The sequence below is a fragment of the Triturus cristatus genome, chromosome 5_2, assembly GCF_964204655.1.
Source record: "Triturus cristatus chromosome 5_2, aTriCri1.1, whole genome shotgun sequence".
NCBI lineage: Eukaryota > Metazoa > Chordata > Amphibia > Caudata > Salamandridae > Triturus > Triturus cristatus.
The window spans coordinates 846,038,515-846,061,609 of NC_140588.1; the positions used below are offsets into that span (position 1 = coordinate 846,038,515).

The 23,095-nt window shown below is 42.5% G+C and overlaps 1 long non-coding RNA gene across 1 annotated transcript in view; it reads right to left on the reverse strand.

The window, feature by feature from the left end:
• Positions 1-303: 303 nt before the first annotated feature.
• The window catches only part of LOC146829336 (uncharacterized), a 52,187-nt gene continuing 29,395 nt past the window's right edge, over positions 304-23,095 (reverse strand). Inside the window, exons 3-5 of the long non-coding RNA XR_014961960.1 lie at positions 3,503-3,617; positions 2,837-2,937; positions 304-1,121 (exon numbers count right to left, since the gene is read on the reverse strand). This is a non-coding gene — a long non-coding RNA (uncharacterized LOC146829336). The remainder of the gene's footprint in view (positions 1,122-2,836; positions 2,938-3,502; positions 3,618-23,095) is intronic.

The window sequence follows — 23,095 nt, forward strand, 5'->3', positions numbered from 1 at the left end:
AGAGTCAGGCTGAGACACCAAGCCAACAGAGTACTACAATGAAAGCCTAACACTTTAAGAAACGAGCATCCAACGTGTCTGTGGCGGGCTTACAATCAGCTGCTCTGCTTCTTTTGACTTGAGTTCTTTCCATCAGCTGACACCTAAAAAGTTCAAAAGAAAATACATGTTTAAAAAAACAATGCGGACATTACTATGAGATGTGGTTTTAGGGTTACGGAATATTTGTTGTAAAGAAAAAATTTAATGTAACTTAAGGATTTGCTGTTGATGAAATCTGACTGAAAAAGTAGTCATCAGTGGTATTATTTTAATCAATACACGCAGTGAAAAATTATGTTTTAAGTTAAGTGCAGCATTGGCATATTTTTGGGTATTTACTATTACCAGGCTAGGCCTTGCTGCCATTAAGCCAAGACCCAAGACTGTTGTTTTTGGGGGAGGATTTGGTCAAAGCAACTCTAATTCAATTTCAAGGCAGGGCGAGGATATTCTTCTGCTTGCCCACCGATGCTCAGTATATTTGCAAGTAATTGTTTTTCCAAAGGAACCTAATCCATCACCATTAATTGCCGGCATCGATTGGATTCGTCATCCTCCTACACAGCTCTAAAGGTTACACTTGTGTCGAGTGACTCAACACAACTATAGTTTGTAACTTGTTGTACTAGGCTATCCCCACCACCATTATGTTTTATTTTACTTTAGCATTGCTAATCAGCATTAATATTATTGTTTGGCAGTCTTCTTATGTACTGGGTCTCATCGGCGGGCACGCTTCTCGATCTCCAGGACATTTATCCGCTCCTCTAGGCAGGCCATTTGGAGGAGCATGCAGCGCTGGAATGCCCGACAATTGCACCCACGGGGGGGGGCAGCAGTGCTGGATAAAGTGCGGCGGCAGGCAGCTGCCAGACCGTGGTGCTGTACCACTGGAGGGGTCTGGGCCAGGCTGGGTCCCGGGGCATTGGAGGACGCTGCAGCTGCTGCCGCCTCTTCTTCCTCCTCTGCCAGAATCACCAGCCGCCGGTATTTATTGCAGATTGCCTCCAGCTTTCGGGCATGGGCCATGGCTGCAAACTCCTTCCTGTCCAGTTTTGATTTTGGTTGGGAAGGAGTAGCTATATCAGGAAGAAAAAAGACTATTGTAACAATATACTCTTAGCAAAACAGTAAGACAAATTAATTCTACACATGATGGCACGGTAGCACTAGCAAGCACAGTACATAACATTTGTGATATGTATCTATCCTCCCACTTCCTCAGCCTCTAACATTTGTGTGAGTTTCAGGCAATATACTAGCACTACTTACTTAAGTACACAATACACCAGTCTTCTTCTTCTCTCTTGTTTAGCGAAATTACGTAACCTTGTTGTAGTCGGCATGCCAACTCAGTCAGCTTGCTCCCAAGGCAAACATACTCGTCGTGACGCAGACTTTCGTTAGTTTTATTTACTACTGTCTGCAGGTGGGGAATCTGACTACACAATCATCGTATTTTTCTATTACGGGTGGCACTGACCATACTCTGTTCCGTCAAGGGCAACTGCTCATTTTCAATTTCACCCTGCCCTGACTACTATACTACAACAAGGCAGATGATGTCTGATCCAAATTATCATTGCATATATATGGGACGACATGAGGTACTTTGTTTTGATTGATTGTGTAACCATGCAGCCGATAGCCTACCCAGGGCAGGCTGACACAGTCAAAAATAAATTACCATAGTTAGGGAGTGGGCATTGGAGTTGGAGGGAGGTTCTTGATAACAACATACATACACAATATATTTGCTGTGCTTGCAAACTACGGTGAGTCAAGGGAGTATTCTGAAAATACAACTTCTAGTTCTATTCTCCTTGGCTATGCTACTCTGGCGCAGTTTCTTTTTCTTTTACATTCTCTTCAAAGACTCTTTATCCAGTGACAGTCTCCACCTATGGTATCTATGATGAATACAACACAGGAATCCATCCATTCAAAGTAAACATGTCTATCATTCTTCTTAATCTCTCAACAAACCTTAGTTTGTTTCACCAACAACAAACCATTTTTTTTTAAAACCACCCTTCCTTCTTTGCTTGCCTTTGAGTTTGACCCATGAAACACCCCGGAGGATTCTTGCTATCCACCCATACAGTTTCACCCACGCGGGCAGGCCTCTTTTCTTTCACCTTCCACCCATCCTTCAACCACCCATGCATCTGATTCCTATCGGCCACCTATTCTGCATGCATCCCACGCATCCTTCTCTGCCAGTCATATATATTACATCTCGCCCATCCTTTCTCCTTCCATCCTTCTTTCCCTTTTCGTTCAACCCAACCATAAAGGTTATCTGATCTGACTCTGAGGGGCATATTACCAAGGACGGTGTTAAAATTTATCGCCGGTTTAGCGGCAGAAAACTGCAGCTAAAGTGGCGATAATGGCCTTGATAATATGCCCTGGAGAATTCCATAGAAGTCCACGTTCTGGTGTGAACATGGGCTTCTATTGGAATTCTTCAGGGCATATTATCAAGCACATTATCGCCGCTTTAGCGGCAGTTTTCTGCCGCTAAACCGGCGATAAATTTAACTCCGCCCTTGATAATATGCCCCTGGGTCTTCTCCATAAAAGTGTCACAGCTGAGTTGAAGTCAGATAGAGGAGGCCAGTAGTTACTCAACTACTCCCGCCACTAATGCTATTGCTCTAATGCTTAGTAAAGGGTGTCTTCTTCAACCGTTGTTCACAGCAACAGCTTAGTCTCTCATAATTTACACAACACACCCTTGCAGATAGTGTGTAACCATTGTCAATAAGTAAGGAATATAAGTATAACTTACCACCGCCCGCCACTGCTGCTGGCTCACCCACCTCTGTGGCAGCTGCCGCATCCACTGCTTATTCCTGACTGGCGTCACCTGGCCCGCCGATGGCCCTGGCACTGGTGGTCATGGTCGGTACGCCGAGAAAAAACATTACACATTTTTTAGATGCCATATACACCTCCCCCTATTTTTCACTAGCAAGATTAAAAAAAAAGTTAAAATATATACATATACCACATACATAACTACAAATCGGGTACTAGAGTAGAGTAGACACTACTCGCAGTAGTATGTCCTAACCTATCAAAAATAGTAAAATATCTAGCTGGGCATTTTGTTGGTGGGAATTGTCAAAAAACCTCTCAAGAATAAGAAGACTAGAAGAGGCCAACCCAAAGGACTGGATTCAGTGGCTAGAGCTATTGGTGAATCTGAGTTTTTTAGTAAAACCTTTTTAATAAAAAGTGGCCAACTGGGCAAGCTTAGCTACAGACAGACTAATAATAGTAGTTTTACAAAGAGTCATAGCAGAGGCAGTTAGAGGCAGGGATAATAAGAATTTAGAAACAAATAGTCTAGATTGAAGAAGATTTGGTACAAAATACAATTAGGAAACGGAAATGATAGTTTAGAAAAAATAAGGTGCAGTAAAAGTTAGGGAAAAATAATTATTAATATTACCAACAGGAAGTCTTACTGGGGCCAGCTGCAGAGCCCTTGGCAGAGGAGCGGTCCTGGTCCTGGCGTTCTCCAGATGCTCCTGCCGACTCCAATTCCATCTTCTTGCCCCTGGGTGCTGATCATGTAAGATATAATAAAGAAAGTGAAAAACATTGATGATTGGTGTGAAACAATAAAATATTTTTAAAAATGCTCCCAAAAACATTTTTGGAAACAACAATTGCAATAAAATGTACCTATATAATCTGATCGACTGGTAGTATTGCGGAACTCGCAGACTGTCTAGTTAATATATTTATGAACACTAATCCAAAGTTCAATTCTGATTCCAGAATACTATGCCTATATATCACCTGACCTAGCCCACCTATTCAGACGGGCCAACACTTGTTCACTAAATCTGCATTTCCATTTATTTTAGTACTCAAAAATGCATAGATGGAGGACACATGCATACATTTTTGCATACATCAAATTGTAGGTTGGTTGCTTGCTGCTGATGTTCTGCTAAGCCTATTACTCCCTCATTAAACAAACTACAAAAGGTTCTACTAAGGACTGGAGTAAGCAGCACTCAACGGCACATGACATGACGGAGGATGTGTCACGCAGACAGCTTAAAGAATACCAACTGATACTAACTAAATCACCTATCCACCACTCTATTAGTGTCATGAAGAATAACAATCACAGAAGATTTTTAAACTTAATTTACCTACAATGTAAGCAGCAGCATTCTTGCTATTAGGAAAAACATGATATTCGCAATAACAGTAACACAGTCTAGAGAACACACAATACAACTAGTATTAATAGCTACTCAACAAGCCCCATGACCTCGACAACTAGCAGGTCCTGCTCCCAGTCCAATATGTCTGACCATCGGTGGGTCAGCGGGATATGGGTTCGCCCGACCCCAGAGTAGCGAAACACTGCCCGGCGTACCTTTGCCCACCGGTGGTGACGCTCCTGGGTAGCTAACCCGGAGGCAAGCCTGCCGCCTGCTGCCAAGGTCAATGGGAGGTGGCGCTGCACAAAAAAAACAAGGGCGGGCACCTCCCTGGTGGGCGCAGTCTGCTGAAAGGCAGGCGGCTCTTTGGCACAGGCGCCTTGCCCTTGGGGCGGTACCCTTTCCCTTAGGCATGGTTCTGGAGTGGGCGGGGGCGTAAAAGAAAATTTAGCAGGAAAAAATAAAGTTAGTGGAAAAAGTAGGAGAGTAAAGAAGGAAGTAATATAAAGCAGTGGAAAAGTTAAAAAACGCAGTAAATGTAGAAATAAAACGCAAACTATAGACTTAGGGACAGAGAGGGATAGATTATAAATAAAAAAGTTCAGAAAAACAGCGTAAAAAACAAAGGATTGAAAAGATTGGAGAGGGATTGAAAAACAGGCCCCAGAACCATGCAAAAGATAGGAAAACAAGATGTCTGTGCCCATTGGTGACCTCGTGGTGAAGTTCACATGATATTTGTCCCGAACACGTCATCCATGTTGCCGAACGTCAAAAACATTACGCAAGCATACGCGAGCGCACACGAGCATGCGGAAACAAGCAACTCTGCATGCTCATGTAGCTACGCGTAGCGTCATGGAATTTGTGTGCATCTTCACGCAGCCTCGCGTAGCGCAGTTACGTGAACTTCGCCCAGGGTTAATAATGATCTTTTAAAAATAGATGTTGGTGTGCACCTATGGAAATGGATAATTCATCATTACGCAAATGGATGATGTCGATGTGTCTAATGTGCACAGCAGGCAGGGTGTCCAGGCAGAAATGGAATTATATATCTAAAAATCTGAATGCTGTTGAGTGGCTGTGCACCTATGTTTGATGGATGAATGGATTTTAATAAACTGATATCTCATTTATCAATGCAGCGTATGGAAAAGGCACGCTGCCTGGTTATACCATGTAGTAACTGGCCACATGATCAAACAACATCAACCAGCAAGGAGGCATGGCCACAACAAAGAACACATACAGGCCTATGGAAAAAGCACCGCAGCTGGCTGTACAAAATGGCCACCAGCAACATGCTTACAACAACCAGCATGGAGGCATGGCCACAGCAAAGAACATGTGCAGCCCTATGGCAAAAGCACACTGGCTGGTGGCTACATAACATGGCCACTGGCCACATGGTCAAACAACACAAAATGGCCTCCAGCCTCATGATCAGAACAGAAACAAACATACTGCAATGATAGTCAAGCATATTAATAAACTGATATCGCATCCATCCATGTAAGCCTATGGAAAAGGTACACTGGCTGGCTACACAAAATGGCAGCCAGCCACATGGTCATAATAACAACAACCAGCAAGGAGGCATGGCCACAACAAAGAACATAAGCAGGCCTGTGGCAAAAGCCTACTGTCTGTTGGCTACACAACATGGCCGCTGACCTCATGGTCAAACAATGACAGTAACCAGTAAGGAGGCATGGTCACAACATTGAACATATGTAGGCTTATGGCGAAAGCAGACTGGCTGCCTGTACAAAATAGCTGCCAACCGCATCGTCACCACAACAACAACCAGAAAGAAAAATAGCCACAAAAGAAGACACACAGGCCTATGGCAAAGGTACACTGACTGCCACCACAAAATGGCCACCAGCCACATGGTTAAACAACAAGCAAGAGGCATGGGAAACAAAGAACACATACACTCACACACTGGCAGGCAAAGGAGGTATGGTAACACAGGAGAAAGCAACATTAATTCAGCAATGCCAAAAGCAAAAATTAGCGGGGCTGAGCAACACACATCCTCAAAAGGCATCAAATATGTTATCCCACCTATACACCGTTTGATAAAAAAAGTGAAATACCCCAAAAACCATATTTTTATCCAATGCCATCCATGACTTAAATGATGTGTCAATTCAACAGAGGCAAAAAGAAAAATCGGTGGACAGAATGCTGATCAATGTTAAACATTGGCTCCAGTTCAGTGCTCAGGCCCTAAATCCATTGTTGTTTTGATCCCCATGCCATTCCAATTTACACCCAGCCATATGCAAATCATTCTTGACCCTGTTCCCCATGGGAACAGTCCAGCCCAGCAAGATTATGTGTATCCATGATCCCTTAACTTATTATGTTAGATTGTTAGAAACACATTGTAATTCTATATAAACTACATATTTTGTATGCTAAAATGCCATTGATAAATATGGTTTGGTGGATGGATCTCACAATAATAGATTGACAGTTTCAAAAGAGACACATATTAAATGTGTTAAGGTACAATAATCTTTACTTTTTACTGCATTGTTTCTTTATGAAATCCCCTGCTATAGAAGAGCTTCAGGGTGTTTCTATGAATGAATACATGACGCCTGATTTAGACTTGCTTCCAGCGTGTAGAGCTCTTCACAATGAAATGATTGATTTGCATTTTAAAGTCAGTTCAATTGTCTGCTCCAACTGAAATCATGTTCTCAAACAGATGTAATTTATTCCTGTGCCTCCACAAATTTAAGCAAAAAATATTGAAAAATGTCAAACATTCAACCTAGTACAGATATCTGGGCCAAAATCCATTGTGTTTTTGCTACCCATGCTATTGCAGTTTAAACCCAGCCAAATGTAAATCAGTCTTGACCCTGCCCCCAATGAGAACATTCCAGCCCAAACTGCCAGGCCAGGTCCTCCCTTGACTGGAAACAAGCACCCTGAGACCGGTTTCGGGGTTTCGTCCCTCATCAGCCAGGCTAACTTGACTCCAGTGGCATTGAGAGCATGGAACCCACCCCTGTGCATACCCTTCCCAATCAGGGTGACAAATGCAAAAAGAACACCTTATGGACAGAATGTTGAACAATGTCAAACATTCACCCCAGTTCAGAGATTTGGGCCTAAATCCATTGTTATTGTTATTGTGCTCCCCATACCATTGCAATTTAAACCCAGCCCTATTCAATCAGTCTTGACCCTGCTCCCCATGGGAACAGTCCAGCCTGACCTGCCAGGCCAGGTCATCCCAGGACTGGAAACAAGCATCTTGGGACCGGTTTCCGGTTTTACCCATCACCAGTCAGGCTAGCTTGACTCCAGTGGCATGGAGATCACCAAATTTAAGGTCACAACTGCATTCAGTGCTGCGTTCCATTACCGTTGGTATATCTGAATTTGGAATCGGTCCTGCAAATATGTGTTTTCATTTTACAAGCAGAAAAAGTAACATCAGTAAAAGGAATGACTCTAAGTCTTATGACCACATTTTAAACTGAAACACTTATTTTCTTGCATGTGATAGTGGGTTTGCAACTTTGCACTCTCTTTTGATCTTCTCACATCCTACACATTTCCATCCCCACAACCTCAACATGAATGAAATTCCATGTGTAGAGTGCAACAGCTGCGTCCAAAGAAATGTCCTGGTGCTCAAACCAGCAGTGTCACATAACATTCAAATTAGGTTCTCTGAAAAGGAACTTTTTCAGTCCTGATTTGAAAGCACATTCTGAATTAGACTCTTTTAGTTCTTTCGGTAAATGGTTCCATGATTTTGCTAACAGAAAAGATAAGGACCGACAACCACATATTTCACGACTCATCCAGGAAATTGGACTCTGTAAGAAATCACAAACTTGCTCAATCTGACACCTGAAAACAAGTAAAGAGCCCTAACTACCACCTTGTCAGTAGTGGTCTTTAATGATACTACCTCAGGAATCCTGTTGGCATGACCCATCATAAGGAAATACTTGCTGCTCAAGGAGGGGTTGAATGAGTCAGAGTAGCTAATAATATTAATTCCTACCTTCTCAAATGGTACAAGAACCAATGGTGCCATGGACTAGAAACCAGATTTGCGGCTGACCCCTATCCACATCTTAACTCATTCATCTGGCTGTTAGAATACAGGTTTTAACCTGTCATTAGCCTTTTGGATGCTCACATACCCTGTTAAACCTACCTCATGTGCCAGCTGCAACATGAACTTTTGGTGCTCTTGATTGACCATCAGTTTCCACTTGCTGGCTCACGTTAAAGAAGTTCATTATCTTAAGCTACCTTGAACTTCACCACCATTCCAGAGGAGATTTAATCCTGTGCAATATTCCAAGGGTCCACAGGAAAGGGCTATTCTATCTCCAACAGCTAACAAATTCTGCAGCTCAGCTAGTGACCCATAGAATAGCACATGGTCCACCTCAAGGAGCTCATCCCCCTCTTCATCTGAAGCCCGAGTCACTGGCACCCAGGCCGGTGATCAAGGCCTATCCATCTTTGGTTTCTCAAAGTCGAGAGGATTCTCTGCATCACTAGGAAGCTAGCAAGCCGTCCCTTTCATGGTAAGTACAGCAGTTAGCATACCATATACTCTGAGGAGGCAAGTAGGTCTAGCCCTGCAGCCAAACTCAACCTAAAGCCAGTCATCTGCCATGCGCGGCAGAGTGTTGCCCAACCATGGGGAGTAGGCTGCAGGTTCTGGACTCCGGTCAGGCCCTGAAGCCAACCCCTTGACACACATGGTAAAAAGATAGTAGGAGGAGTTGCACCAATATGTTAAAAAAAACTGAAGGTTTATGTGACTTTATAGCTTGGTAAGGTATTACAATTTTATCTTACATTTAAAAAAATTTAAAAAGTCACTGAAAACATCAAAGGTTAGATTGACGTTTTATGTAGGTGTTGTTAGTCACGGCCGGTATGACTCATGGATGGGGGAGTGTGCAGAGCGGTTAAGGGAGCGCAGTGAGGGGGTCGCACGGGGAGGTTTAATTAAAAAAAAAGTTATGCTAACTTACCTTTGCCGGCCCGTCCCTTGTCATAGGTCTGCTTCGTCCTCTGTACAACAGAAAGGAGCCACAGGCAGCCTGCCTCCCTTCCCCTAAGCCAATCACAATGCTGCAATGGCAGCGTTGTGATTGGCTGGGGTGCCGACCCCACAGGCGTCTATGCGGAAGGCATTTTCTCTATGTAGGCTGCATGCAGCCTACATAGAGAAAATGCTGAGTATTTATGACTGGTTTGGTCAGCCCTGGGGCCAACCAAACAGTCAGCGCCCACAACAGCGGGCAAGCCACTCCTCCCCTGCTCTCCACTATGCAAGAACACCTGCACGCCCCCAACCAAACCCTGCCTTCTGCTTTCTCCCAGTGCGAGAAGAAGAAACATAAAATGATATTTAAAATACAATGTTATGTTTCTACTTCTCTCACTGAAAGAAAGCAGTGGGGGGACATTTCTCCACCCACATGGAGGAGCTGCCCCTGGGGGTTGTAATGTGAAAACTAACAGAAAAACACTGAAATTCAACATGTTATATTTTGATTGATTGCATGTTAATGGCATTATTAATGACCTCAATGATTACATCTGACATTACATTATTTGTGACAGTACTGATTACATCATTCAATCATTGTGACACCGTCCAGTAGGGGTTTCGCCTTGAAAAAATTCTACATACAACAGATATTGACACTTTTCTGTACAATTAATGGGATTACCCACTTAAATACTTAACTGATCCAATATTTTAAGCAAAGAGGTTCTGTAGTATAATAGGATACACCACACACATTCCTAAGATGAACACAGTGGTATACAGCCTTAGAGCTAACACCAGTAAGAGATAAACCAAATCTAAGTGAAACACTCCTACATTTTACATTATTCAATAATCTACACTGCCCCTAAATCTTTAGCAAAGTTCAATAAAAAGAAATCAACACATTATAAATGACTATTTATAAATTTAACCTTGTTTTTTACAGCGAATATCTAGGGTATTTTTAATGTAAAGGTACATATTATTACCATAACTAGCTATACTGACATGTTAACCTTTGTATTTTCAGTAGATTTCTAAGGTTTCTTGTAGCATACAGTAAGATAGTATTACCATACATAACTATAATATCACTTAAACCATTGTTGTCAGTGAATTTCAGTTTTTTTATTGTAGTCACAAAACCCCCTAATTATGCATATTCATTCATATAAACTTTATTCGATCTTTTACAACCATAAAAGTATACAATATAGACAACATACAGTTCGTTAAAATAAAGAAATAAAAATAATAAAATAACATAACATTATATAACAACAACCAACCCTAATTATGCATATCTTTGGACCACACACAGTTGAGGATTTGGCACAGGGCATAGCAGTGAGCCTGCGCTGGTGGCCAATGCTGCATTGTTGTGCATCTCCCCAAAGTCACACACCCCCAATGGAACCTACTGCTCATTTATTTTGTGGTTCTCACACAACCAAATGGGAAGACAGCCCTCGGTCCCACGATAGGCCTGTGGAACCTCACAGTGGGCTCACTGGGTCCCACTCTACTTCGGCAGGACCTGCAACATGAAACAAATAATAATAATTAGTCCCGGGTACCCCTCCCAAAAGGGGCCATGAGCCAAGATACCCGTACACTTCTCCTTATGGCTTATATTTTTTGTAACTTCAGGATATGAGGACCGAGTATCTTTGTCCTGTAGTCGTGGCCACAACATTTCTTTTGATATTGTGGCAAGCTAATGAGGTTGTTCGATACTGCAGGAATGGTACCAAGATGTCTGACACAAAAAAATCTCTCTTGGCCAATCAAATTGCTCTATATGACCATTCATTTCTCAAAAATTGGATTGATTAGATTGACACCAAATCACAAATTCACAAAAAGCATGCTTTCTCAACTTTTTGCTGAATTTGGTATAATTCTGTTCAGCCATGTTTTGTTTAAAACACTTCTTGAAATTCTGATAGGAAATTGCATAAGGAAGACTTATTTTGATACCCCCCTTTTTTTTCGTGATCCCCGATTGACTGATAACCCCAAAACATTCTAGGGAAGACCTGAGGTGAATGAACTTTTTCCAGGAAGTTTTGTGAAGGTTCACCAAATGGTAGCAAAATGATTAACATAAGAAAATCACTCTTCCTAAGCAAACATTGGTCTAACTTTAATTGCACAGTAACAACTGTCACTGAGCAAGTGTCATAAAAACCTCTCCCTAACCCAATCCTTAAATAAATACCTTGAAGCCCTCTAACCCTGCCCATCCCTTACACAAAAAAACCCATTAGTAGCCCCTTACCCCATCCAGACCCTAAATTAAAAGACCTCTTACTACTTCCTTCATCTCTGTCCATTCTTAACCCATGACTCTTCTCATAGCCTGTTGTGCGTGTTTAACCTTGCATTTTTGTGCACTTCAAAAATACATATTTTAATTCACTGAGAAAAACCATGTTGTGTGAATAAGACCCGGATGGGGTTTAAATGCATTACATCCAGTGGATGCCTTGTGTCTCGCAAAACACACTTTGCTCGGTCAACACCATTGAAGGAGGTAAGCCACACCTTCATTGCTGTTCAATTTATCAATTTCATTAGATCGTCTGAAAAGCTGTCACTATAGGTGTTTTCTTAAGGGAAGTGACACCATTGTTGCTCCCTTAGCTGTGTTGACTTCCAAGAAGCAGACCAAAAAGAAAATCTAGAGCAGGGGTCTTCAAGCTGGGGTGTGGGCCCCCCTAGGGGGGCCTCAAGTGAACCCAGGGAGGGGAACCAGGCTCTGACCAAAAGAAGCATTATGCTGATAGCAGTGTTTTGTTTTAAGCAGGAAATAAAAGAATGAACGTCAGTAATCACTCCGTGATGGGCCATCCCTGACATCTTTTGTCATCGATATTCTAGCTGGGTGTATGTGTCAAAAGGGAAGGGGCTCCAAATATTATTAAAACACCCCACCCCCATTTAGTCACCCCATTTCTAATGGTCACTCTGTGGACACTTTTACTTGCTAGTGAGACCTGCCTGACCGGAATAGTATGTTTGGAAATCATATATTTGGTTGTATTTTTTTAAGCAGTAATAAAAATTACCTGCGATGTTTAAACATGTTTTATGTTTAAATAAGTCGAGACATGTTTAAACATTGCAAACACAAGGAGATGATGGACAGAGCACTGAAACTTTTCAGACACTCACCCCCAGTCACAGATCTTGGTTTAGCTCACTTCACCACCCCAGTTCAGACACCCCTATATGCAAATCAGTCTTGACCCTGTGCATCATGGGAACAGTCAAGCACGAACTGCCAAGCAATGTCTTTCCTGGACCAAAAATAAGCATCCTGGGACCAGTTTTGGGCTAACAGCGCTCATCAGCCAGGCTAGTTTGAGTCCAGTGGCACAGTGAGCAAGGGACCCATGTCTGGGCATACGCTGCCAAATTAGGGTGAACAAAGCAAACACAAGGAGATGATGGACGGAACGCTGACACTTTTCAGACACTCACCCCGAGTCACAGATCTGGGTTGAATCCATCATCGTTCTTTAGCTCACTTCGCCACCTCAGTTCAGACACGGCTATATGCAAATCATTCTTGACCCTGTGCCTCATGGGAACAGTCCAGCCCATACTGCCAATCCATGTCTTCCCTGGACCAGAAACAAGCATCCTGGGGCCAGTTTGGGGATAATAGCCCTCATCAGCCAGGCTAGCTTGAATCCATGCATGTGGCTGTGTCTGAACTGGGGTGGCAAAGTGAGCTAAAGAACAATGATGGATTCAACCCAGATCTGTGACTGGGGCTGACTGTCTGAAAAGTTTCAGTGCTCCGTTCATCATCTCCTTGTGTTGACATATTTAAACATTGCCAACTTAATAGAATAATTGTGAAGAGGGAGGCCCGAATACTTGTATTTTGTTCTCTGGGGGGCGGTGCGTTAAAAACTTTGAAGACCACTGATCTAGAGAGAGGCATGTCAGAATGCCTTTGACACCCTGTACTCCAAGGCTACTGACTTCTCCAAGGAGTTTAGTGTGCAGGCGGACACTTTAGAGAATAGCATAGGGGCTATGATAGCACAGTTAAATGATGAGAGCTTAAAATAACCTATAGCCTTTATTAAAAGGTGGTTACTTTCCTGGGAACAAAGGTGGAGTACAATTGAGAGGGAGGCCTTTTCTGTGGTCTGGGCACTGGTATGGGCTCCAACAGACCACATGCCCCAAGATGGCTCATGCAAATGAGGGGTGAGAGTTCCAAGTTGTTAAGTTGTTCCTTCTCCCTACATGCAATGGTCTTTATGGTGAATTGGGCCTGACCACAACAATGCTGATGGTCTCTCTAGGTTCTCTTACCTTAGTGATGAAAACTCCCAGGAGGTTGTTTAGTTCTTCCCACTTTTAGCTGGAACGGGAATATGTTAGTCCTGTCTAAAAATCTGGGTTCTTGATTGAGGGGGGTGAAACCCTAAAATAAACTGTGCTCAAACCCTTGGATAGCTTAGCATTGAGTAGTCAGACTTAACTCAGAGGCAATGTATAAAGTATGTATGAAACACTTCAAACTGTAGCACAGTGAAAACACACCACAAAAGGATCCTACACTAGATTAGAAAAGTGGATTATTTTTTAATACATGAAACAAGGCCAAAATGACAAAAAATCTTATAAGTAGAACTGAGAATATTCAGGTTTAATAATTTCTGTAAAAATATCACTCATAAAGCACAAAGCACCAACTATGGATGTCTGGTCGTTCTGGACTGGTATAAAGCAGTTTCCTGCCGCTAAAGCGGCGATAATGTTACTTGATAATATGGCTTTTAAATCTTGGTTGCAGAATGTTGCGAGGTCCCGTACCACAGATATGTCACACAGCCGAGATGATACATTGGTTCTAAGAAGCTGTGAGGGTGAGGGATGTCGAGGGTGTCATCCATGAGGGCTTGTGATGAGAAGTCTGGTGTCGAGGATGCGTGGCTTCAGAAGAGCTGTGAGGCTGTGATATGAAAACCTACATCAACATCGAGGCTGCCACTGATGAGAGATTTGCTATGCAAGGGCCTACATCAGGAAAGCTTAAAACCGGTGGTGGTTCTGATATGGGCTGTGAGGTCAATGCAGAACCCTTGCACTGTGAGAACCCTCACAGGAGAGCTGATGCATCAGTTTTGCTTGGGATTGCACCATGGAACAGAGCTGATGCACCAGTTCTGCTGGGTCTACATATTGGTTGACCGATCACCTTCAGGCCCACTTCCAAGGCGCCAAGATTAAGGTAGCACTACTTGGCAGGGTAAGATTCCAAGATGCTGGGTTCAAGGTTGTTCGAGTCTTCTATCCCTGATGTTCTAGTCAGGAGGCCAGCCAACTACCTCTTGGAATCACTTTGGGGTCTTGGGTTCAACAGCTGCCAGTCCAGTCCTTCTTCCTAAGGCAAGAAGGCAACAGGCAGCAGGTCAGCAGGGCAGCCGTCCTTCAGAACAGCAGTCCTGCAGAGTGGCAATATTGTCAGCAGTGTAGCAGTCCTTCTTCCTGGCAGAGAATCCACAGGTCCAGAAGTGTACTGATGAGATAGTGTCTGAGGTCAAATATCTATAGCCATTTCTACCTTTGAGGTGGGAGAAGCTTCTAGATGTTTCCTTTTGAATTCCACAGCGTTTGCACCTTCCTTGCCCTGGCTACCGACTAATTTGTCCTTTGGTTGAAGGCAGGACACATCCTATTCAAGTGCAAATAGGGCTGTGCTCAGCCCCACCCTTCCATCCTGCAAATGATGTCTTATACAGATACACCCTAGCTCTCTATTGTGTGTGCCTGTGTAGGAGGACTACACAAGGCCCAACTGTCAGCTACACCCAGTCAGGTGTCCCAGTGAAAGTCTAAAGGCACTAAATTACTAAGGCAGGAAAATGGCAACCTTCAAAATGTTGCATTTTCAAAATTGTAATCTAAAAGATGACCTCACAATAAGAGATGATTTTTCATTACAATTCCAAAGACACCAAACATGAACTTGTTACCTGTTCTCATTTGTAAATTACAGCTTATTAAATATAATAAGGTTGCTCCAATGTTATCCTACATGAGATGTAGGCCTTGCAGTAGCAAAAAATGAATTTAGGAGTTTTTCACTACCAGGACATGTAAAACTTTGAACAACATGTCCTACTTTTTAAATACAAGGTACCCTGCCTTCTCCCCTCCAGCCATAGGGTGGTCTTACCCCAAACGTTTTTTGCCTTTCTCCTCCATTTTTGCTAATATTGTTTTGTTAGCCTTAGAACTTTGTCACAGCTAACCAGTGCTAAAGTGCTTTTGCTCTCTCCTTTAAACATGGTACAATTCGCTAACACCTAATAGACACATTTAATTTACTTGTAAGTCTCTAGTAAAGTTGCACTACATGTACCCAGGGCATATAAATGTGATTCTACTGGTGGATCTGCAGCATTTATTGTGCTACCCACTTAAGTAGCCCTTTTAAACATGTCTCAGGTCTGCCATTGCAGCTTGCGTGTGCATTTGCAAACTGCCATTTGACCTAATCCTTCATTTTCAATTGATATGTCACCCTAGTGTAGGTTCCACATAGCCCAGACGTCATGGTGCACTGTATTTTAAAAGTTGGAAATGTGCCTTTAAGTTTTACATGTCCTAGTAATGAAAAACTGCTAAATTCGCTTTTCACTACTGTGAAGCCTACCTCTCTTACAGAATAATATTGGGTTGCCTCATTACATTAAATAAGTGCAAACTTTTGATTGGGAACAGATAGACCTTTCATGATTAGTGTCTAAAAAACTAAATAAAAATCCTCTTTAATGATAAAGTTGACTTTAAGTTACAATTTTGAAAATGTCACTTTTAGAAAGTTGTCATTTACTTGTCAAAACAATTTGGTGGCTGCAGCCTTTTTCTGAGTCTAATGACTGGGTAGTTGGCTGTTGGACTTTGTTTATTCCTCCTAGCCAACCATCGGTATGCTTGAATGGGACATTAGCTGGCAGGATGTGGTGTGGTCCTATTTGCAACTGAATAGGCTGTGGCCTGGGTGCCTGGTGAAGATGGTGGCTTCTGAGTGAGGCTCCATGGTGCAGGGGAGAAGATCTTGTTGCCAAGCGGCTTGCCCTGAAGACAAGCTTGCAAACCCCACACAAAAGGATGGTGAGCATGAGTAGAACAACAAGTTTGTTTTTTTCTACTTTTAGCTGCCATTGCCAGCATTTTTCTCCTTTCCATTGTCACTTCAGAGTGACCACCATATGGTTTTCACTTTTGGGGCAAGCATAAATGGAGAAACCAGTTCTTTACCTTATCTCCTTTGTCTGTTTGAACCTGCTCTCTACCTAATGACTTAGGGCCCGATTCACAAAAGTAATCTGAGACAAAATCCTAAACTTACTACTTTTGGTATTCACAGAAGGCATTTAGGAATCCTAACTTTACTACTACTAAATGCCTTTTGTGAAAACTGAAAGTCATAAAGTTAGGATTTTGTCTCAGTTTAGTAGTAGAAAAGTTAGGAATCCTTACTTTACTACTATTAAATGCCTTCTGTGTATACCAAAAGTAGTACGTTTTGGATTTTGTCTCAGATTAGTTCTGTGAATCGGCCCCCTTATGAGCATTCAGCTTTTTGCTTACTACTAATCTTGCACTGGGCTTTCAATTCTGTATATGTCTTGCACCTGATTTGGCTTTTTCATCATTTCTCCTCATAATCTGTGTTCGCACATTACGGAACAGGGCCAACCTTGAAGATTTTTTGGGAATAGACAAGCCTTGTTTGCTCATATTTTGTGACCTCATCATTATTTTCACAATGGGTAGGTTTTGAACATTTAACTAGAGCTTTTCTTCCTGCATCTTGTCCACTTGTAAACTGCTTCATGAGTGAAATTCCCAATCCATTTATGGGCAGAGTCAAAAGACATATTCTGTTATCCAAGTCTCTCCTTTGTCATTCCAGAAAGGGAATTTCTACTATCATCCCTAAGCCAGATCTTCTCCCAATGGAGGCTTCAAACTCGAGATGAAAAATGGTCCTGAATGGATGATCACAATGCTGCATTAGAACTATGCCTGGGTGGTCAATTCTTTTCCGCTTTCAGAATTTGCGGAATGTGGGTAATTTCGCGTTCCGTGGAGAACGCGGAATTGCCAAAAATTCCACGATCCGCAGCTTGGCAGAATTTTTTGCTTTTTAGCGCTTTCAAAATGCGTGTTCACAAGATATTTCCCCCGAGCACGCAAACAGCGTTTGCGAACAAGAAAAAGGCATCGCGAACAGGCGGAACAAGCTATTCCGCGTGTTCGTGGAATTTGTGCGTGCTCGCAGAGATTTTTTACAGTTTCGCAGGGCTATGCGTAGCTCGACTATGCAAATTCCGCCCACTCCTTATTAGAACACCATGTTTCCACATTTGCAGGAACTTCACTTAGAGTTGAAAACTTGAAAACACATTCTCCACCTGTCAGAAGCAAGTAGTAAACCTTGAAAATTTAAATAGGAGAAACAACCTCTGTATTTATGGAGTACCCAAAAGAATCGGAGGGTAGTGACCCACTGGACATTTTCAGGTCATTCCAGCCTAAAGTATTGGACCAAAAAGAATGAATTATCCTCAACATCCAGAGAGCGCATAGGCTCGGTCATCAACTAAGCTTTACATACTCATCAACTAAATCTACAGCCATTATTCTGTATTTCCTAGAATACAGCAACTTACTTAAAGTCCTCACTGCTGTTAAAATGCAGAGGGTAATAACCTGGTCAGGGAACTACATATATTTTTCATAAGAATATGCTAAAGAAACTGCTGATAGACATAAAACATTCCTAAACTTGAGGTCGGAGTTTCATTCTCTGAATGCAACATTTGGACTAGTACATCCTTGTCTCCTCAAAGCCACATACACAAATAAAACAACATCTTATGAATACCCAGAGAAATTGAATCATTTCATCCAGAGCGGAAAATCAGAAGTAAGCTATGGAGTTGTCCATCTTTAATGTACAATAAAACTTTTTCATTTTTTTCTATTCATTTTTATTATATTATATTTCATTAACATGTTTATTTTACCAACATAAAGCAATTTTTGCTATTAATTCTTGACGTTTATTTATTTTATTGTTCTCCCTCTTAAAATATGCATATTCCTTTAAAAGATGTTGTTTTCTGTCCATGCTTTTGTAATCTTGGTCCTGTTTGCCACATTATACCCTAGCCCTCTCTCCTGGCTCCTGGAGATGTCATCTTTCCCATGTGGTCTCAACACCCCAATCCTCCTCAGCAATGGACCTCCTTAATTATTCTATTTGTGCCCTGGTGAGGTGGCGGTCCCTAGAGAGGGGAGAGGCCATATGGCCTCCCCCGCAATATTTAAAAAAAATAAACATTGCACTCAGGGGAGGTGGTGGTCCCTGGGACAGCAGGGGGTGCAGGAACCCCCTGTGCTTTAATATTAAATGTAGCCCAAGGGAGGTGGCGGTCCCCCGAGCTCCGTGGGCCCACGTGGACCCCCACATATTTGTTTTTTAATTGGCCCCAGAACCTGGCCCATCTGGGTCCTAGATTAAATGAAGCACAGGAGCCTGCACTCAATTTTGAATACAATTCTGCTGGAGATTCAGATCCAGCACGACTCTGGCAGAAATGTCTTTTTTTAATGCTTTTTTGGCCCTGGGTGGTCCTTGTAGGACTTCCCTAAGAGGACTAAGGGTCATGGTGTTTCTACCCTGCCCCTTTTTTGTTTTTTCTTGTGACTCTGTTTGAAGTGTTGGCAGCCAATCCAATCTCAGGCATGAGATTGGGAGGGGTCATGGATCCACCGTGGCCTCAGTAGTATATCTGCAAAATCTTTACATTTCTTAGCAACTGCTAAACAGATTTACACCAAATCTCAAAAAGACACTTCCTTGAACTACCATCTGCCTGCCTGCCAAATTTGGTGTAATTCTGTTTAGCAGTTCGGGCCGTAGACATGTCTAAAGTTCCCATGAAAATTAACATGGTGAAAATGCGCTTTTAGGCACACCCTGGTTCCCGGCCCCCACTTGATGGATCACCCGGAAACTTTCAAGATAGCAGCTAAATTAAGCATTGTAACAAGTTGGAGAATTTTGTCAAGATTCATCAAGCGGCCCTAAACTTATTATCAAAACAAAAAACTCTTTTCCTATGGTAACAAAATTGTTAATTTGTCCTTGTTGAAGGATCGGGTTCCTTTATCTTGAAAGCAGGCTCAAATTCTTCACCATCACCTTAAGAAGCCGTCCTTTGAGCCAAGGACACCGGGTAATTATCGTCCCATATCACTGCTTCCAAGCTTGGCTAAGGTTTGTGAGAAGATCGTCACCAAGCAATTGACTAATTTTTGAGTCAGGCCTGTTGCACCCTGCGCAATCAGGATTCCGTGCTTCGTTTAGCACGAAGTCTGCTTTGCTGGAGGTGACAGAGGCAAGTCGCGGGTGTCTGGACGCCGGCGGGAGAGCGGCTTTGGTTATGCTCGATCTGTCGGCGTCCTTCGACACTGTACCACATTCTTTGCTTCTGGCCCGCCTTTGGGAGATCGGGATTTCTGGTTCGGCCTGGCTTTGGGTTAAATCTTTCTTGGAAGACCGTTCACAGCAGATCTGGCTACCACCTTGTGTTTCTGAGCCTCAGCAGGTAGCTACAGGTGTCCCTCGGGGGTCATCCCTTAGTCCCCTTCTTTTTAACATCTATGTGACTCTGCTGATTTATTTAGAGGAGTCACTAGGGGCTAAGGTGATGGCCTATGCTGATGATACCCAGCTCCTGTTTTCTTGGGATAAGGCAGAAGACTCAGTTCTTGCAGTGCAACACTGTCTTCTTTCAATCTTTGGCTGGCTTGCTCAGGCACAGTTCAAATGTAATGAGGAGAAATCAGAGGTTCTCTTGTACAGGGTTTTTCCAGATAACTTCAGAGAGATGCTTTGGCCCCCTGGATTTCCCATGCCAAAGGCTATGGGTATGGCTGCTAAAAATCTCGGGGTCTGGTTCAATGAGAATCTGTCCTTCTCCACTCAGGTTAAAGAGCTGGCAGGTTCTTGTTTTGGCATATTAAAAGTCTTGAGGAAGTTCTTGCCTTTTCTTTCTAGACATGCCAAAGAAACAGTGGTTCGTGCTCTAATTTTGTCTCGCTTGGATTATGCCAATGCACATTATGTTGGCATCCCTGGCTTCCTTCTGAACAAATTGCAGATCATTCAAAATGCGGCTTCCAGACTCCTCCTGGGTATATCTCGCAGGTGTAGTGTGCGCGCCCACTTGCGCTCTCTGCATTGGCTTCCGGTGGAGACACAAATTAAATTCAAAACCCTGGCGATTGTCCATAGGGCCCTATACAGTCAGGGCACTCTTTAACTCTAGAAGAGGTTTGCTTTTTATAAACCAGCGAGAGAGCTGCAGTCATCCTCTCAGCTTTTGATGCTGACCCCGAGATTCAAACTCCAGAGGCTGGGCGGGAGCTCCTTCGTGCGCAAAGCTGCTTTGGCATGAAATGCTCTACCAATGACTCTATGCAGCATTCCTGATCCTCTGATCTTTAAAAAAAAGCTTACAACCTTCCTGTTTGAATAGTGCTCTGGGTAGTGGCTCCTTTCCTTGAGCTTCGCGCCGGGACACTCTGCTGAGTATCTGTGCACGGTACAAATGGATTTAACATAACAACTAGATACTAACTATAACTAACTACTGGTGACCGCCAGTAGGTGATATATCTATAAATATGCACACACACACAGACACAAACAAACACACATAAACACACATACACACAGCAGATTAAAGGTTAGAATTAAGCGGCAAGAGGCTAAATAAATGTGGGAAAGGAGCAGAAAGAGTAAAAATAAAGGTCAGCAATGAGCAGAAAGAGACAAAATAAAGGTGAGAAATGAGCAGAAGGAGGCAGAATAAAGGTCAGAAGTGGGCTGAAAGAGGCAGAAAAAAGGTCAGTAACATCCAGAAAGATGCAAAATAAAGGCGAGAAACAAGCAGCAAGAGGCAGAATAGTGGTTAAAAATGAGAAGGAATATGTAGAAGTGAGGTCAGAAACAAGCAGTAAGAGGCAGAAAAAAAGGTCAGAATAAGCAGAAAGAGGCAGAATAAAGCTCAGAAAGGAGCAGATAGAGGAAAATAAAGATTAGAAACTACCAGAAATAGTCTGAATAAAGATTAGAAATGAGAAGAAAGAGGCAAAATTAAAGGTCAGAAGAGAGCAGAAAGAGGCAGAATAAAGGTCAGAAACAAGCAGAAAGAGGTAGAATAAAGATCAAGAGCAAGCAGAAACAGGTAGAATAATTCAGTAGAATGAGCAGAACCACTGAGAGACTCACATACACATTCACAGGTCCACTATGACATTCACAGACCCAGTCACACACTTATGCAACCATTCACAGAACCACTCAGAGACTCCCACACCCAGTTACAGAGCCACTCAGACCTTCATTCCCCACACACACATCCACTCAGAGACTCCCGCACACTCTCACAGGCCCACATAGACACTCATCTACCCACTTACAGATCCATTCAGACACTCATGCCCCCATTCACAGCTTCAGTCACAGAATCATACACCCATTTACAGATCCAGTCAAAGACTCATGAACCCACTGCCTAACCCACTCAGATGCTCACACACCCACTCACAGACCAACTCAGAGACTCACACAACTACTCACAGACCCATTCAGACATTCACATACTCACTCACTCACTCACTCACTCACTCGCTCACTCACTCACAGATTCATCTATCCGCTCACAGACCTTCAATACACTCACACACCCACTCTCAAAGGTTACAGGTTGCAGTTCGGAAATAAAAAAAAATGTAAATGTAGAAATTCACTGAAAAAAACAAAGATTACAAGTATGTTATATTCAGGCTCACATTTCACTACTACAACACCAGAGAAATTCAACAGTGATAGTTACCAAAGCTAACAATACTTTATGAAACTTACAGACCCACTCAGAAATTCATGCACCTATTCACTCACTCACTCACTCATTCATCCATCCACCCACAGACGTTCAAAGACACTCACTTACTCACTCACTCAAAGGTTACAAGTTACAGTTAGGAAATAAAAAAAAATGAAATGTAGAAATTCACAGACAAAAACAAAGATTACAAGTATGTTATATTCAGGCTCACATTTCACTACTACAACACCAGAGAAATTCAACAGTGATAGTTACCAAAGCTAACAATACTTTATGAAACTTACAGACCCACTCAGAAATTAATGCACCTATTCACTCACTCACTCACTCACTCACTAACTCACTCACTCACTCATCCATCCACCCACAGACGTTCAAAGACACTCACTCACTCACTCACTCAAAGGTTACAAGTTACAGTTAGGAAATAAAAAAAATTGAAATGTAGAAATTCACTGCAAAAAACAAAGGTTAAGGGGACTTTATATTCAGGCTCACATTTCACTACTACAACACCAGAGAAATTCAACAGTGATAGTTACCAAAGCTAACAATACTTTATGAAACTTACAGACCCACTCAGAAATTAATGCACCTATTCACTCACTCACTCATTCATCCATCCACCCACAGACGTTCAAAGACACTCACTCACTCACTCAAAGGTTACAAGTTACAGTTAGGAAATAAAAAAAATTGAAATGTAGAAATTCACTGCAAAAAACAAAGGTTAAGGGGACTTTATATTTAGGCACACATTTCACTAGTACAAAACCGGAGAAATTCAGAAGTTATAGTTATCTGAGATAACTATAACTTACACCACTGCTTATGACGTCACT